Genomic DNA, 16487 nt, shown 5'->3' on the forward strand with positions numbered 1-16487 from the left:
AAACTCCAGCATGGGGAGACATGTCTGAATTGGTCAAACTTATTTGAATTTAAAAACGTCTAGATCCAGGGAAGAGTGAAAGTTCAGTATGTCCTTATTTTAACTGAATTAGTTCTCCTATCCCTGCCTCGTAGGTGAATATGGCTTAGTGATCTCTGCTGGGAAGGTACAATAAGTGTGACTTATAGAAGGATCATCTTAGCTCTTCATTCTTCCTTGGTGTATAAATTGACCTTCATAGATGTGTAGATTGTAAGACCAGTGGTCCCCATTGTGATCATATAGTTTGACCTTTTGCATAGCACAGGCCACCGAACTTCCCCAAAATAATTCCTAGAACAGATCTTCTAGAAAAACATTCAATCTTGATTTAAAAATTGTCAGTGATGGAAAATCCACCACTACAGTCGGTAAATTGTTCCAATAGTTAATTACTCCCACCATAAAAGATTTACACTGTATTTCTAGGCTGAATTTTTCTAGCTTCAGCTTCCAGTCAGTGGGTTGTATTATAGCTTTTTCTGATAGATTAAACGGCCCATTATTAAATATTTGTTCCCCGTGTAGATACATATATACTGTAATGTAACCCTTAATCTTTTCTTTCTGAAGACGAATAGATTGAGCTCCTTGAATCAGTCACTATAAGTCACTGTTTTCTAATCCTTTAATCATTCTCGGGGCTCTTCTCTGAACCCTCTCCAAATTTATCAACATCCTTCTTGAATTGTGGGCACCAGAACTGGACATGCTATTCCAGCAGTTGTCACACCAGCGCCAAATACACATGTAAAATAACCTCTGTAATCCTCCTTGAGAATCCCCTGTTTATGCATTGCAGGATTGCATTAGCTCTTTTGGCCACAGCATCACACTGGATACTCACATGCAGCTGAGTATCCACACATTTGCCCAAATCTTTTTCAGAGTCACTGCTTTCCACAATAGAGTCCCCTATCCTGTCAGTATGGCCTACATTCTTTGTTTCCAAATGTATGCACTTACATTTAGCTGTATTAAAACGCATATTGTTTGCTTGCACTCTGTTTACCAAGCGATCTAGATCGCTCTGAATCAGTGACCTGTCCTCTTCGTTATTTACCATTCCCCACATTTTTGTGTCATCTGCAAACTTTGCCAGTAATAATTTTATGTTTTGTTTCAGATCATTGATAAAGATGTTAATAGCATAGAGCGAAGAACCAATCCCTGAGGGACCCCACTGGAAACAGACCCCCTTAATGACGATTTCCTGTTTACAGTCACATTTTGAGACCTATCAATTAAACTATTTTTAATCAAGTTGATGTGTGCCATGTTAATTTTATATCATTCTAGTTTTTTTAATCAAAACGTTGTGGAGTACCAAGTCATTCTCCTTATAGAAGTCTAAGTATATTACATCAGTGCTATTACCTTTATCAACCAAACTTACAACCTTATAAAAAAAATCAAGTTAGTTTAGCAAGATCTTTTTTCTATAAATTCATGTTGATTTGCATTAATTACATTACCCTCCTTTAGCTCTTAATTAATCGAGCCCTATATCAGCTGCTCCATTATCTTGCCCAGGATTGATCTCAGGCTGACACGTCTATAGTTATCTGGGTCATCCCATTTACCTTTTTAAAAATTAGCCCAACATTAGCTTTCTTCCAATCTTCTGGAACTTCCCCAGTGCTCCAAGACTCATTGAATCAACATTAACAGTATAGTTAGCTCCTCACCTAGCTCTTTTAAAACTCCTGGATGCAAGTTATCTGGACTTGTTGATTTAAAAATGTCTCACTTTAGTAGTTTCTGTGTAACATCCTCAGAGATAGAAGTGGAATAGAAACTGTTATCATCACCATATGATGAGACTACTGCATCTGTTGTCCCCCAGCCCCACAAAAAGAACAGAAATATTTATTGAATGCTTCTGCCTTTTCTGCATTATCATTGATAAGTCTACCATTTCCAACTAACAATGCACCAATACCTTGTCAGGATTCTTTTTGGTTCCTAATATATTTTAAAAAACTCCTTGTTATTGTCTTTATCTCTGCTGACCATAAAAGTCTTCTTGTGTACCTTGGCTTCTCTTATCAATTTTCTACAATTCCTAACTTCTCATTTACATTCATTACTATCAACTTCCCCTTTCTTCCATTTGTTATGTATTATTTTTTAATTTTTTACAGCTGCCTTCATGTCCCCTCTAAAGCATATTGGGTTTTTTTTTAACCAGCACAGCTTTCTTCCTCAGTTGTGGAATTGTTCTTTTTGGGCCTCTAGTAGGGTCTGCTTAAGTGATTCCCAATTATCATTCATATTTTGCTGAATAAATTCTTCCTCACAGCTGATTTGGTTCATAAATTGTTTTCAGTTTTGTGAAATTGACCCTATTAAAGCACCAACTATTTATATTACTAGTCTGACTTTGTTTTGCTTGTACATGATAAACGTGATCAAGTCTTGATCAGTTGTACCTAAGCTACCAGTAAAATTTAGATTTGAGATAAATTTCTCTTTATCTGTTAGGTCATATTGTCCCTCTTTTTACTCTCCCCTTTTGCTACTAGTTTAACCCCCTCCTGACTTCTCTAGCCAGCCTGTCCCCTTCTATTGATTTGGAGGCTATGCAGACTATACAGCCCCCTCTCCTCATAGAAGGTGGACCAAAGTCCCACAAAACCAAAGCCCTGCACCCTGCACCATTTACCTAGCCAGTGATTAATGTACAGAATCTTCTGACTCCTGTCTTCCTTTGCTCGTGGGACAGGAAGGGTCTCAGAGAAGACTGCTCGGATATTTTTCTGTTGCATGCAGTGTGTTATGGAGATCTTAAAAACTGAAGGCTTGTCTGGTCTCTGCGGACTCTGAAGATACCATGGGACCCTTTATCAGAGTAAAGTTTTGCCCATGACAAAAATCTCCCGTCTCATTACTGAAACATTCCAATTGTCTGCTCCAGTTCAGAGGTGGCTGCATCTCAGACGTAGTGTCAGCTGCTTAGTTTGTCAAGTGCCATTTCCCTCTTTGCAGATCCATCATTTTGGTGTTCGTTTGCACATGCGAAATACATCCATGGGAAGAGAGTCACTGTGATGTGCAATAGGTATGGAGGACAATAGTGTCTGAAACCAATCAACAGGAACCATAAAATTGGGGTCTATCCGTGGCAGCACATTGTTCTCCCAGAAGAATATATGGACCGAGCAGTTTAAATACTCTTTATTGGTGACAGGTGAATCTCAAAAACTTCAGACATCCATTTTAGCTCAGAGAATCCTTCTGAAGTCTGAGTGTTTAGCTAAATGACCATAGAAGCACTTCTTCAGTATACCACACTAAACTAGGGGTGGAATCTCACGTCAGCAGACTGCCCCATTTGATTAATGCATCTGATTAGCACTGGAATAGCCTTCCTAATTTTTTTGATGCTACTTCCAGTTCCTACTCAAACCAAGAACCACAGAGGTGCCCAAACCTTTTTTTAAAACTGTTTTAAAATATTTTTTTAATCTTAAAAAATGTTTGGGTTGTGTTCTGACAGAAGATCCGGGCCCATTCTTATTTTATCTGAACTGATATGCCCACCTCTAATATTTACTCCATATTTAATGTCACCTCTATGTCTCATTTCTAATCAAACGTATGGGTGGATGGATATTAATGTGTAGTTTGTTAATTTAAAGCAATACATACATAAAACTGTAATAGCACCAGGATTGTTTTTTGCTATGCTTGACCCCACTCTTTATGTACAGCCTTGTAGAAGGAGGATTTGGCTAAGAAGATGAGTGCCATATAGTAGAGGAAAAGGTGAGATATGAACAGGGCTGACTCTAGGTTTTTTGCCGCCCCAAGCTCCGAGAGCACAACTGTCCAAGGGAAAAACAGAAAAAAAAAGAAAAAGGGGTGGGGGTGGAACGCCGCCCCTGGAATTGTGCCCCCCTAAGCACGTGCTTGCTTTGCTGGTGCCTAGAGCTGGTCCTGGCTATGAACTTCCAGAGTGAATGAAGGGGGGGAATGCAATGGAAACAGCATCCATTGCTATACATTGATCCAGCCTAGAGGATAAAACAGAAAAGTGGTTGGCGCCAATCTTCTGACATGTTTGGAAGTAACACATTTATACAGGATGATTGATACTGGAAATGGCAGTTTCAGAAACTGTACAGGGGAATCAGAGTTGAACAGATGGGCAGCGTGGAGTGGGGTGTGTAGCAAGAATAGCAGGGTGAGCACTGCTGTCATTCTTCTGTATCCCCTTCAGTGTGGGCTGTAGTTTAAAAGCTACAATCTGGCCCCGAGGGCACTGTGCTGTACTATCGAATACTGTAGTATTGACCCATAAGCCTTGCTTGTAATATAAGACTGGGCTGGACAGAGATGAAAAATGAATATATGATGGTATGAGCAAACCTTTGCAGGAAAAAAAAATCTCTGCAAAAACTTAACAAAGTTGTATAATTGAATAGAAAGGGGCCCAAACATCCTTAAACTCCAGGACAATTCAGATCTGAGTCATAAAGTCACCAAATGGCAGCCATTTTCATGACTTTCTCATCTCTTCCCTATGCAGGGTCCTATACAGCACCCATCATCCTACAGCCCAAACCCTTGAGCCACACAGCCCTTGGGGACAAGTCTGGATCCAGATTCAAACTTTGCATCTCCACTCTTCATCACTGCTTATGATCCAGTCATGCTGCCAGTAAAGTCAATGGCAAAATGTTCATTGTTTTCAGTGGGAGCAGAAAAAGGGTCTTTAAGGATCAGCTTACACCTCATGGAAAAGCTTTGAATAATGGTCTATTTAACAACAATCCTGCTGGTGTCATATTTTGTGCAGTTTAGGGGAGAGGGTGGGCAAGGCTCTTCTTTCCTCTTTTATTACCAGGTCAGTTTACGTCAAAGCTGGGTCTTTATTCTTTAGGAGCTGATCTGTTCCTGCAGCTTAGACCCCACTTGAAGTCATAATCCTTTGTTGGTGACATCACAGTCATTGCCACAGTGACCAAAGTGATGTCACAAAAAGAAGATTACAACTTTAAATGCGGAATAAGCCTCAAGAGGAGACGAACTCCTAAGGAACTAATAGCCTGTTATTATATAAATGTCCCTAATAATTATATAATTGTATTAGGAATAAAAAAAGAAGAAAAGATGTACAATATAACGGTATTGGCAGAGATGTTTCTAAATGTTCAAAGTTTTCCATGAGAATCAGAGTTTTCTTATATCTAAAATTCTATATAGTTTTTCAAAGTTTTATATTACCATTTAGCTTGTTTAATCAATTGCAAAATCTCTTCAAATTTTAAAATGTTTATTACATTTTAAATCAAAAGGAAAACACAAGTTCTGTACAATCCTTAATTTGCTTTATCCACTAAAGAATTCCATATCAACACATAAGTAAAATATACCTTTTTTCATTAGGGGCTTGTTACAGAATTTGCACATATGTATGTATAAAACTATTCTCTAAAAGAATATATGCAAACAAAAAACAATCATTGCAGCTTTTTATGAGCTTGGTTATATATGACCTACATCTTAGTTTTTAAACAAAGGTGTATATATATATATAGAAATGACAATCCCATTCCACAGGCAGTACCAGAGACTGTTTATATATACTAAGCTATCTGATTATTACATTGTTTTATTTGTATGGTAAATAGGAACCATCATAATGGAAAATTAGGACAAGAATACCCTAGATGAAGCTTCTCAGTAAGGTATTCATTGCAAGAATAATTTAGACATTGAAATATAGTTTAACAAGCCCAGGGTAATTTCAGAATCTTTACTGAGAACATTCTTTGCAGATGTCCCCAATACACTGGGTGGTGTCAAAGCATGGTTTTCCATACTCAAATAATTATTAAAAGTTTCTACTTGGGAATTTTAAAGTTGATTTTCTTGCTTTGTAATGATAAGATTAACTTTAAAAAGATTTTACATCAACGCTTCTGACCACATATTTTGCATCTCCAATAGCTTTTTACATTATGCAAGTAGACATGTAAGGTACTTAATACTTTCTAACCTCTAGTGCCCTATTTACACAGAGACAGGCAGTCAGCATGGATTAATCTGATCCTAATTAACCTCAAACTCTTCTGATATTTGGTCATTGCACAGTAGCGGGCTGCCAGGTACGCAGAGGTAAACTGAGCTGGATTATCTGCCAGCGCATGTGCTTCATGGAGGGAGGTCTAACCCTTGGTATTTTGAATGAGTTATGTGCATAGATGGTTTTAAATCGAGAGCATGGAAATTGCTGTGCAAGGTTGGAGCCACAATGAAACTGGAAATGACTGCTTGTCCGGCTTCTGCCTAAAGTCCTTTTATCTATCTAGGTTAGATTTTTATGTGTGGCATCTATCACCGTGGCAACTAAACACAACACAAAATCAAGAGCACAAAAGCCTGGAGAAAAAGGCATTTTCTTTCCATTTCTCAAGGGGGAAAGGAATGTGATTTCGTATGGGAATAATTTTTCCTTCCTTTTTGCCTTCTTTCTTTAAGTGGACATGTGTGAGACATGCTTTGATCTGAACTCTGCCAGGCTTGGCTTTTGTCTGATCTCTTCTGGCAAGGAGTTCTACAGCCAGGGTCACAGGCAACATGAATAATATCTTTCATAAAAATGGAATATATCTCTGTATATTTTATGCTAACAGAATGACTCTCTCTCTCTCTCTCTCTCTGTGTGTATATATATATATATATATATACACACACAGAGTGTGTGTGTACACACAGTACCTAGATAATGGGTGCATTAAAGATCGCATATTAGATCTATGGCCAAGCAGCACTGCATGGCAATAGCAGGGATAGATCTCAGATCCTCCTGCTCCAAAGCACTTGAGCTAAAGGAGAATCTCTGCAAGATGAAACAATGTCAGGACTCTTTCAGTCTGTGATAAAGTCAAGTTCTAGCTACACTGCTGCTCAGCACAATCTTCAGTCTCAAATCACAGGTTTACAGGAGAATTTCCCCGACGTGTCAACAATATGAGATTTATGATCCACAGTTGAGCAGTTCTAACTCCAGCTAACTCCTAACGTAACAGAAGATTAGACTGAACTGTTTTTTGGTTTTTATTTTTCCCAGATATATAGAAGCATTTCAACCAAAAGAAAAAAAGGAAATGTATGAAAAGATACTGCACTAGAGAGAAAATGACAAGCTATAAAAATCATACAATGTTGAGATTTCTTAGGGTCTGTCTACACTTGGAGCTGGAGGTATAATTTCTGGCTCAAGGAGCCATACCTCAACTAGCTCTGATCGAGCTAACATGCTAAAAATAGAAGTGTATCCATGGCAGCACAAGCAGCGGAAGGGGCTAGTTGTCCCGAGTACATACCTCTGGTCTTGGATGGGTACGGACCCAGGGTGGCTGGACCCTCCTGCTGCTTGCACTGCTGTGGCCACACTGCTATGTTTGGTGGACTAGCTCTATCACAGCTGGTGAGGGTAAGTCCTCTAGAGCTGGAAATTGCACCTTCTAGCTCGAATGTAGACATAACTTTAGAGAGAAACAGTCCAAGCAAAGACATGAACATGCCTTCTGAGAGCAAATGAGAAGAAGTAGAGGAGAAAATATGAATGAAGTGCAAGATGGAGAAAAACATCCAGGTTACAAAGGTCTAGTGGTACAGACCAGAAAAGGTGGTGTACTCCAGGAAATCAAATTATTTGAAATCTCTCCTGAGACCACAAATCCTGATCCCCAAGCATGGTAGAGTCCACATGCTTCTCTCTCTTATCTGTGTCTATCCCACCTTAAGACCAGTGGCCATGGGTTTTCTGTGCTCCTTGGGCTGATGGCAGGTGTTAGTCCTTAGTTTGCTGATCACTGGCGCTAAAATGGACTCTCAGTGCATGGTGATTCCACCTAGTGGTTGGGTGAATATATTAATATACAACCCCCATGACCTCTAGGCCATAACAAATAGCAGCAACCAAGGACCAACCAACCTCTGTATTTGGCACTGGTATAACCACTACTGGAATACTATGTCCACAATTGGACAATTGTGGCGAACACAATTCAAGAAGGAGGTTGATAAATTGGAGAGGGTTCAGAGAAGAGCCATGAGAATTGTTAAAGGATTAGAAAACATGCCTTATTGTGAGGATTTAAGGAACTCAATCTGTTTAACTTTAAAAAGAGACCGTGAAGGTGTCACTTGATCACAGTCTATAAACACCTACATGGGAAAAATATTTGAAAACGGGCTCTTCAATCTAACAGACCAAATCAAATGGTTGGAAGTTGAAGCTAGACAAATTCAAACTGGAAATAATATGTAAATGTTTAGCAGTGAGGGTAATTAACCACTGGAACAATTTAGCATGGGTTGTGGTGAATTCTCCATCACTGGCAATTTCTAAACAAAGATTGGATGTTTTTCTAAAAGCTCTGCTCTAGTTCAAACAGGAATTATTTCAGGGAAGTTCTATGGCCTGTGTGATACAGGAGGTCAGACTCACAGTGCTCCTTCTGGCCTTGGAATCTCTAAATCTATAAAAATGAACAAACACTTTATTAGGGTAAAGGACGGGGAACCGAGGCATGAACAGGGTAAACTGCAGAGCAATAATCAAATAAAAATATCCCTCTGATATCTGAATACAGTCCAAGTTCTGCAAAGAGTATACAAGCAAATAGTTGAATCCTGAAGTGTGTTCACAGTTCCTAGATGGTCACGGTATCCAGTGTTCTCATGTCAAAGCTGTATAGGGCTGACTGAATACCAGTAGGACAACAATCAAAGGAACACTGCAGGCCTAACCATTTCTTGTCACACCCCTTCAAGTTCAGGTGAGTTTTCACCTGGCTGTGCACCATCATTCTCTTGCTAGCAGCTAACATCTAACAGAGATTTCCTTGCCCATGGACTTCCTATCTAGTTTGGTGAAGTATTCCCAGTACTCACTGCTAAAGCTACAAGACAGATCCCTATCTGAGTGGAGAAGGTCCTGGGTGGCTCAAACCTCGGCCTTTCCTTTGCTTCTGGAGGTGAGGCTAGCAGATGGTTCTCTCCCTCTGGCTATGGCATCTTGGGTCTCTGTTTCTTTCTCTGGGTCTGGCTTGTGACTGGTGACTGCTTGGGTGGAAGGCCTGGCTTCTCTTCCTGCCTGATGCTTTCAACAGCCAAACTGTTTCAGAGACAGCTAACTGTGGGGGGAACAGCCCTGAGAAGCTGGGGGCTTCTGGTTAGCTGGTCTCTTGGCTGAGAGGCAAAACTGGTTCTCTCCTCTCCTCTGCTGAGAGCAACTCCTGAGGTCTGTCTCATTCTACTTCTAGCAGTTGACACTCATCACCCAGCCTCCTTGCCCTAAGCCATGTGTGTCCATAAGCGGTACACATGTGCAAGCTGTTGGGGCCTGTAGTTGGTTGCACTGGCAAGTCAGTGAGGCTTGTTCTGGCCCAGAAATGCCTCCTCTGTCCCAAGCCCCACTGCTGTTTGGGGTCCCAAGCTCGGGCAGGCAGTTTCAGTTTTGGCAGCCCTGGTGCTGCTCTGTCTATGTGACGAGGGGTCTACATATATAAAACTATAATGGAGTTTTAGAATTGAAACTGAAGAATGCTATGCACCGTGGCTCTAAGAAGTCAGATTGCTCTGAGACCAGTCGCGATCCTGGAAGATGGTGAATGCTGTTACCTCCCATTGCTTGCTGGCAGGTGAGGGCACTCAGCTCCTTGCAGGATTTAGCCCAGAGTTGGGTAAAGGGGCAGAAATAAAATCAGTTACCTGGTGCGGCAGAAAGTGTTGATCTACAAAGCACATGGTGCTAAGTGGGAAAGCTGGCGTCTTTGACCACCTGAGCTATTATTTAAAACACATTTTCTGTCTCTCTTATTTGCATGCATTTGGGCTAAATTCCATATATGAAATTAGCCAGATAGGCACTCGAGCAGGAGCTCAAGAACTGAAAATAAAATTGATTGCTGCCTGACCAGGAGAATGGGTACTAAAAACGAAATGAAGGGGTTATGTTTTCCCCGGGAGAGGAGGTACTTCAAAGACTCTCTCAAATCCCTTTGCTCAGTGTTACCGAGACACCTTCTCACTCATTCTGCTTCCATTTTGAAGGGAAGATTGTGGTGATGTTGTTCAGTACCTCTGGCTATTGCTGAGTCATACTGGAACTGATCAGCCAGTTCTCCCACACTCTCCGTAGCCTGCTACTGAGGGTATTGGCCTGGGACATGGGAGAGTTTTTCATCTCAGTTCACTCTGATTTAAGCAGAATAAGGACTTGAAACTGGCTTTCTCACATCCCAGGCCAGTGCTTACCCACAGAGGCCTCTCTCTCCCCATTGGTCAGGCCTTTTGACACCTCTTCCCGAATGTAAAACCTCAGGTGTTCAATTCGAATATGGATATTTTGAGACCATTCTATTTTCATGAAAATGTTTAAAAGATTTTGTTTTCATTCCAGATCAAAAACAAATGTCAGAACCTTAGAAATCGCTGTGAAACAGAATTGTCCTCCTCCAGCCAACTCAAATCATAACAGCCTGAGGTGACCCATCCTGAGGGCTCAGACAAACAGTTCTGAAGAGGAAATTTCTGCTTATGTAATGGACCTGGCTTGCACCAATGGCAGGTATCTTCAAAACATTTCCTGTGGGGGAATGGGGGGGGTGGGAAGAGACTTCCCCGCAACCAGACCCTAAGTTTTAATTACGTATTTGGTAACCAGCTAGAACTTTCTGAGGAAAACACTACAGAGAGGCTAGATGCAGGCATCACTAAAAGAAGAGGAACAGGGCTCCTTTGCTGTTTGCCTAACTCTGATGTTAACATTGGGTCTGGCCTGGGGCAACTTAAAGACTGGAATGCATAACTATAGGCTATATAAATGATTATCCTTTAGAGAAGCAATAAATACAAAATATATGCAGTACTTAGAATGAAAACACATATAATATTTGCATTTGCACACAGCTTCCTTATGCCATATTCATACAAAAACTGATGTTGGTTGGAGCACAAGGCCAGGTCAGCACTTAAGTGGAAATGTGTATGCAAATGAGGAACTGGTGTGCAGTAGTCATCTGCAAATGTATGTATTAAATGTGCACATAACTTTGAAAAAGTGGCCCAGAGAACACAGAATATGTTAATATTAGGTAGTTACTTACAGGGAATAATTATAAGCAGGGGCAAAATACAAGCTACAATGCAAGCTAAGGCCCAATCCTGCAAAGACTTCCACACATGCTTAACTTTAGACACCATGAGCAGTCTCATTGACTGTTGACTTCATTGGGACTACTCACAATTAGGGTGACCATCTTTTCAAAAGGCAAAAGTGGGACACATGCAGGACATTCTATTACCTTGGCAAACAAGATTTTTCTTTCGTTTCAGTGTTTCAAGAAAGAAATAAACATTCTCCTTGGATTGTGCAAGAAAAAAATTTCAGTAACTGTCAGCATATTGTCAAAATCAATGATCCTGGATTGATCCATTCGCCTTAGATCTTTATGGGCATTCCAAATACTTTATCAATCATTCGTTTAAATTCCTTAGGTAAATCCAATACCTCATTACATAAAGAAACAAGGAAAGTCTTGATATCCTTTCCCTTAAGTCTGTCACTCAGGGCCCAAAAATACACAGATTACTGCTTCTTAGGCTATTCTCAAGCAGTTCAGTTTTAAATTGCAAAAGCGCTTTTATCCTCTCCTATAACACTAGCAGCATTCTCATCAGAGCTCACTTTCTTGCCAGTCCCATTATGATTATCTTCCACTACCACATTTAGTATCAGTGGCTACAATAGGGCAAAATAGGAGAGGAGCATTACAATTACTGGTGACTGTGTAAATGTCACATAGCAACAGGACACTACTTAGAATTGTAGTGATGGGACAATACAAGGAAGGGAAAGGAGAGGGGAAATTTATTTGGAAGGAGATGACGTACTAGAAGTTGTATATTTGGAAAGGCCTACAAAATTTATGAATATATTTATCACCTAAGGGTGAAGGCAGCTATTCAAGCTATCCAGATCTGGAAGAGAGGGACATAAAGACATGAAACTGTTAGGTTCCATGTTGCTCAGGTGGTCTGGGCACTTCTGGCACAAAATTTGAATGGATCATTGTAACTCCTGTTCTGCCAAGCCACAAAATGCATTGAATAAAAACAATGGAAGACATAGGGATAGGGAAGAAGGCAAAACAATCTTTGGAGGTTTTCACTAAATTCTGTCTCCTGTGGGTGCTATGTATCCTCTGCAGCTTCTTTTCTGAACTCTTTAGGCCTTTACACTGGGTTGAACTAGTCACATTTCTTTTTTATAACCGCCATTGATTCTGCAGTGTTCAGGCAGTTAATTTCCAGAAAGAACTAAATCTGCTCAGGAAAATTTCCATTTTTTTCCTTCCCTCCCTCCCTCCCTCAATTTCCTGCCCCTGCACCATTCCCTCTCTTTGTTAGTCTTGCCCTTCTCAGTTTTGTGGCACACCAAAAATCTACCCTCAACACTTTCAAAAATTCACATACCCTCCCCCCCGCCCAAGCCCTCTCCTGTTTGTGGATATTTGGGTTGAAGGAACATTTCCCAGTGCCTACATTCTGCTGGGCACGCCAAAGAATAGGAGCTTCCCCACTTCTCAGCATCTTCATTTCTCTCTCCAGAAAGGAGGTGGGGAGCTGCAGAGGAGTTTTGCATGGTTTGAGGTTTCAAAACTAAAGGTTCATGTGGCTCTAATATAATGTTGGAAGCACCAAAGGAAAACAACGTTGAGTTTGAAAACCCCAGATTATGTTTTATGATAATATGTAAATCTGCCTTTTTGCTTTCAAAGCGTTGCTTACCCTCTACTGAGGGCTCCATGTTGGTTAGCTTCTAAGGTCATGGACCCTCTCAAAAGCAGAGGTATTATTGGGATAGACACAAGTGACATTTCTCTATTTTTACAGTTCCTCTCCCTCATTTTAATTTTCATATCCTGTTTTCCCTCAGAGTATGGTTTTATGCCATCTCAAGGGGATGTTTAGAGGTATTTGTATATGTAGTTATTTTTGCTTTTTAACCACCATTTTAATTTTTCTATGTCTCTATGAGTTTGGTTTCCTAAGTATCCAAAATAATCCTTTTATGTTCCTCCCGGGGAAAATTTGTGCCACTGCGGTGCAGCAGAAAAATATCCCCACCCCCAGATTCCTTTTGCTTTCTTACAGAAAATGGTTTCTGTGGAGAAGCAAAGAGAAGCTGCAACGGTGCTCACTCACCCCTCCGGCAGCTCAGACGCTCTGTCCAGGCAGCTGGGGGAGAGGTAGATCACTTGAGGGAGAGGGGTCTGGTGATGCCCTGGGGCACCCAGGGACATTAGTCCCTCCCCTTCCCTGAACAGAGCAGCCAGGGCTGGGTCACATCAACCCCCAGAAACTTCCCTGGGCTGCAGGAAGCTCTACACCGTGAGGGGAGGGGGAGGACTTGGCAGGAGGGGGTCTGGGTGAAGGGTGGGGGTGGAGCTCAGCGGGGTGGGGGTTGGGTGCAGGGGGGTCTGGCTTGTGAGGACACGGGAAGCAGCTGCCCACACGTGACACCTCCTCCCACCCAGAACTCGCCCACCTAGCCCCCTTGTATCAGGAGCCCCCTGCACCCATAACCCCCGCAAACTCCCTCCCGCCAAGCCTCACCCCTGCATCAGGAGCCCCCCACCCCACTGAGCCCTAATCACCTTCACCTGGACTCCCCTGCAGAGTCCCATTCCCCCTGCACCCAGAACCCTGCACTGAGCACCTGTGCATCCAGATTTCCCCCCAGACCTCCCATGGAGCTGCCCTCAGCCAGATTACACCACATAGAAACCTGGTACTTTTGAGGGAATTCTTCGCCAAAAAATTAAAAATTTTAAAATTCTGCAAAGTTCTGCATATTTTATTTGTCAAAATAACACAGAAACACAATAACAATATAATCACACCATTTTAAATAATTGAAAATGGTAGGATTTTCAAATAAAATATGCAGAATTTTACAGAATTTTAAAATATTGTGCACAGAATTTTTAATTTTTTGGTGTGGAATTCCCTCAGGAGTAGTGTGTGTATGTTTTATTTTGTGTAGCCAGTATATTAAATCTTTAATCCTGTGCATCTCTCAACTCCTGGGAAATAAATTAAAAGATTGTGGTATTTCATAAGGTTGTGCAGGGTTAGGCAGCAGCCAGGTTGGAGTTTTGTGGATCACAGTGAAGCCTAAAAAGGGGCTTAAGGGGCCTAAGACGAAGGTCAATGGGGCTACTCATGTGCTGACTATGTGCATAAGTCTTCGCAGGATTGAAATTTAAGGCCTTGTGTACACTGCAGAGTTTTGTCGGAAAAAAGGCAGCTTTTGGCGGCAAAACAGTGGAGGTGTACACACTGCAATGCCACTTTTGGTGTCAAAACTCTTCAGTTTTGGTGACAAAATAAAACCATCTCAACGAGAGAGAAAGGGATTTTTGCGGAAAGGTTAAAATGACAAAGTGTCAGTGTAAATGCTGCCATTCATTATATCGCCAGAACTTACCTCCCCCGGTATCCCACAATACCTGTGACTGCTGGGCTCACTGTTTTCAACTGGGCTGCCCTGCAGGCATGTGTCCCTCCCCTTTCAAAGCTCCATGAAGTTCTGACAGTTCACTGTGCTGCTCTGCTCTGGGAGCAAAGAGCAAATCATTAATGTGGAATGCTGTTGTCTCCCGCACTACAAACGCAGAGGCAGGCAGGCAGGGGCGTGCATGCGTGTTTGTGTGTGTGAGAGAGTGAGAGAGAGACTGCTGTGCTATGCAGAGCCAGGGAGGGAGAGGGGGGCTGATGTTGGGGGTGTCCCCCTCCCCATGCCTCAGGACTGGTTACTCAGGCTGCTGTCTGAACTTAGAGACAGTATGCCAACACACTCACTCTCCCCCAATACTCACTCTGTCTCTCTCACATCCCCCCAGACTCTCTCACACACTCCCCAACACACACGCTGTCTCTCTTTCCCACTCCCTGTCACATGCTCTTGTCCCCTCTCCCCCACACACGCTTCAGTTGAAAATCTGGCAATCTAGTAGGATGCCTATGGAAGAATGGGATTCAGAAACCTGCATCATGTGATGCGGTGCCTGTCCCATGGGGCATTGCAAACCCTTCCCAAAGCACCCGCCGGCCAATTGCACAGTGGGATAGCTACCCACAGCGCACTGCTCTCTGTGTTGATGCAAGAGCTGCTAGTGTGGATGTGCTCTGCCAACACAAGGAGCATAGTGAGGCCACGCAACAACGCGTTAATTAAAGTGGCATAACTTTTGACAACAAAACTCTGCAGTGTAGACATAGCCTAACTAAAGAGAAGAAACACCAGCAATGTGTAACAAACAATAAGAAGCAAATGGAGAGGGAGGATGAGAGCCACAGTCATGATATTGTGCGAGTAGCATCATGGAGCTATTTAAGCTAACTGCACACAGCTTCCTGGGTCCGGACAATTCAGATGTTATTTTTAAATTATGATTTGAAAAATTCCCTATCAAACCATTGCTCCCTGAGCTCCCTTACCACTTGCCCATTTCTAGATAAAGTGATCCTGATCATGATGCCTTCTTTGATTCTTTTGTCTTTGATTCCCATCTGTCAGCTCAACAGCGACAATAGAACCAAATGAAGTTTTTCCACCTCTATCTTGCACTGGCTTTGTTCATCTTTAACGCTTTTTATTCTATGTCACTCTTCACTGCATCTATCCAACGCATCCTTGGTCTTCTTTTATTTCTAGTTTCTTGCACTCTCATATGTACTGCCATGTATGGTATCTGTAGGAGTGTGCGTGACCATCCCTCCCTGTCAGTCTCGGAGGGAGGCCATGCCTCCTCACTACTACACAGCTAGAACGGCCATCTGTAAAGGGGGGAAATTAGCAGTCTCTGGAGTTCAGGCCCTCAAGCAGGGTAGAGCAATAGAGAGTGTAGGGGCCCATGCCCTCAGGGAAGGCAGGGCACCAACCAGTCTAAGTGGGCTCTGGCCCTCAGGCAGGGCAAAGTAATAAATAGTCTAGAGTCTAATGTCCTAGCCCTGGCAGACAGTACACCAACACAGGCCTCCTGGTCTTAGGAGGGGAGGCTGCCACGCCCCCCCCCCACCCTCGAGGTGGGGTTGGCAGCAGGGGGGTAGGACGACCTGGACCTACCCTACTTTACTGGGTCCCAGTCCAGGGCCCTAACAGTGATGGAGTGTTCCACTACTGAGTCAGCAGGGATTTGGCTGCAACACGCTGACCTGGCTTCAGGCAGCAATGCAGCCAGACTACAGCGTTTGGGGTGTCTGGCAGCTCTGGAAGATCTGACGAGTCCTTGGGGCAGTGGAGGTCCTCTTCAACTTCCCGTTCCAGCAGCGGGTGGGAAGTGTCTGTCTCCCTCAGTGGCTACTGCCCAAGTGAGGTCAGGGCCCACCTTTTGTACTTCCTGTACTGCCCGTCTGCTGCC

At 42.4% G+C, this 16487-nt stretch overlaps 1 protein-coding gene across 1 annotated transcript in view; it reads right to left on the reverse strand.

Moving 5' to 3' along the window:
• The window catches only part of SERPINE3 (serpin family E member 3), a 50713-nt gene extending 36043 nt beyond the window's left edge, over positions 1-14670 (reverse strand). The window contains exon 1 of the mRNA XM_084609902.1: positions 14552-14670. The gene's annotated coding sequence lies outside the window, so the exon portion shown is untranslated. The remainder of the gene's footprint in view (positions 1-14551) is intronic.
• Between the last annotated feature and the right edge of the window lie 1817 nt (positions 14671-16487).

The sequence above is a fragment of the Lepidochelys olivacea genome (genome assembly GCF_965140295.1).
Source record: "Lepidochelys olivacea isolate rLepOli2 genome assembly, chromosome: 1".
Taxonomy (NCBI): Eukaryota; Metazoa; Chordata; order Testudines; family Cheloniidae; genus Lepidochelys; species Lepidochelys olivacea.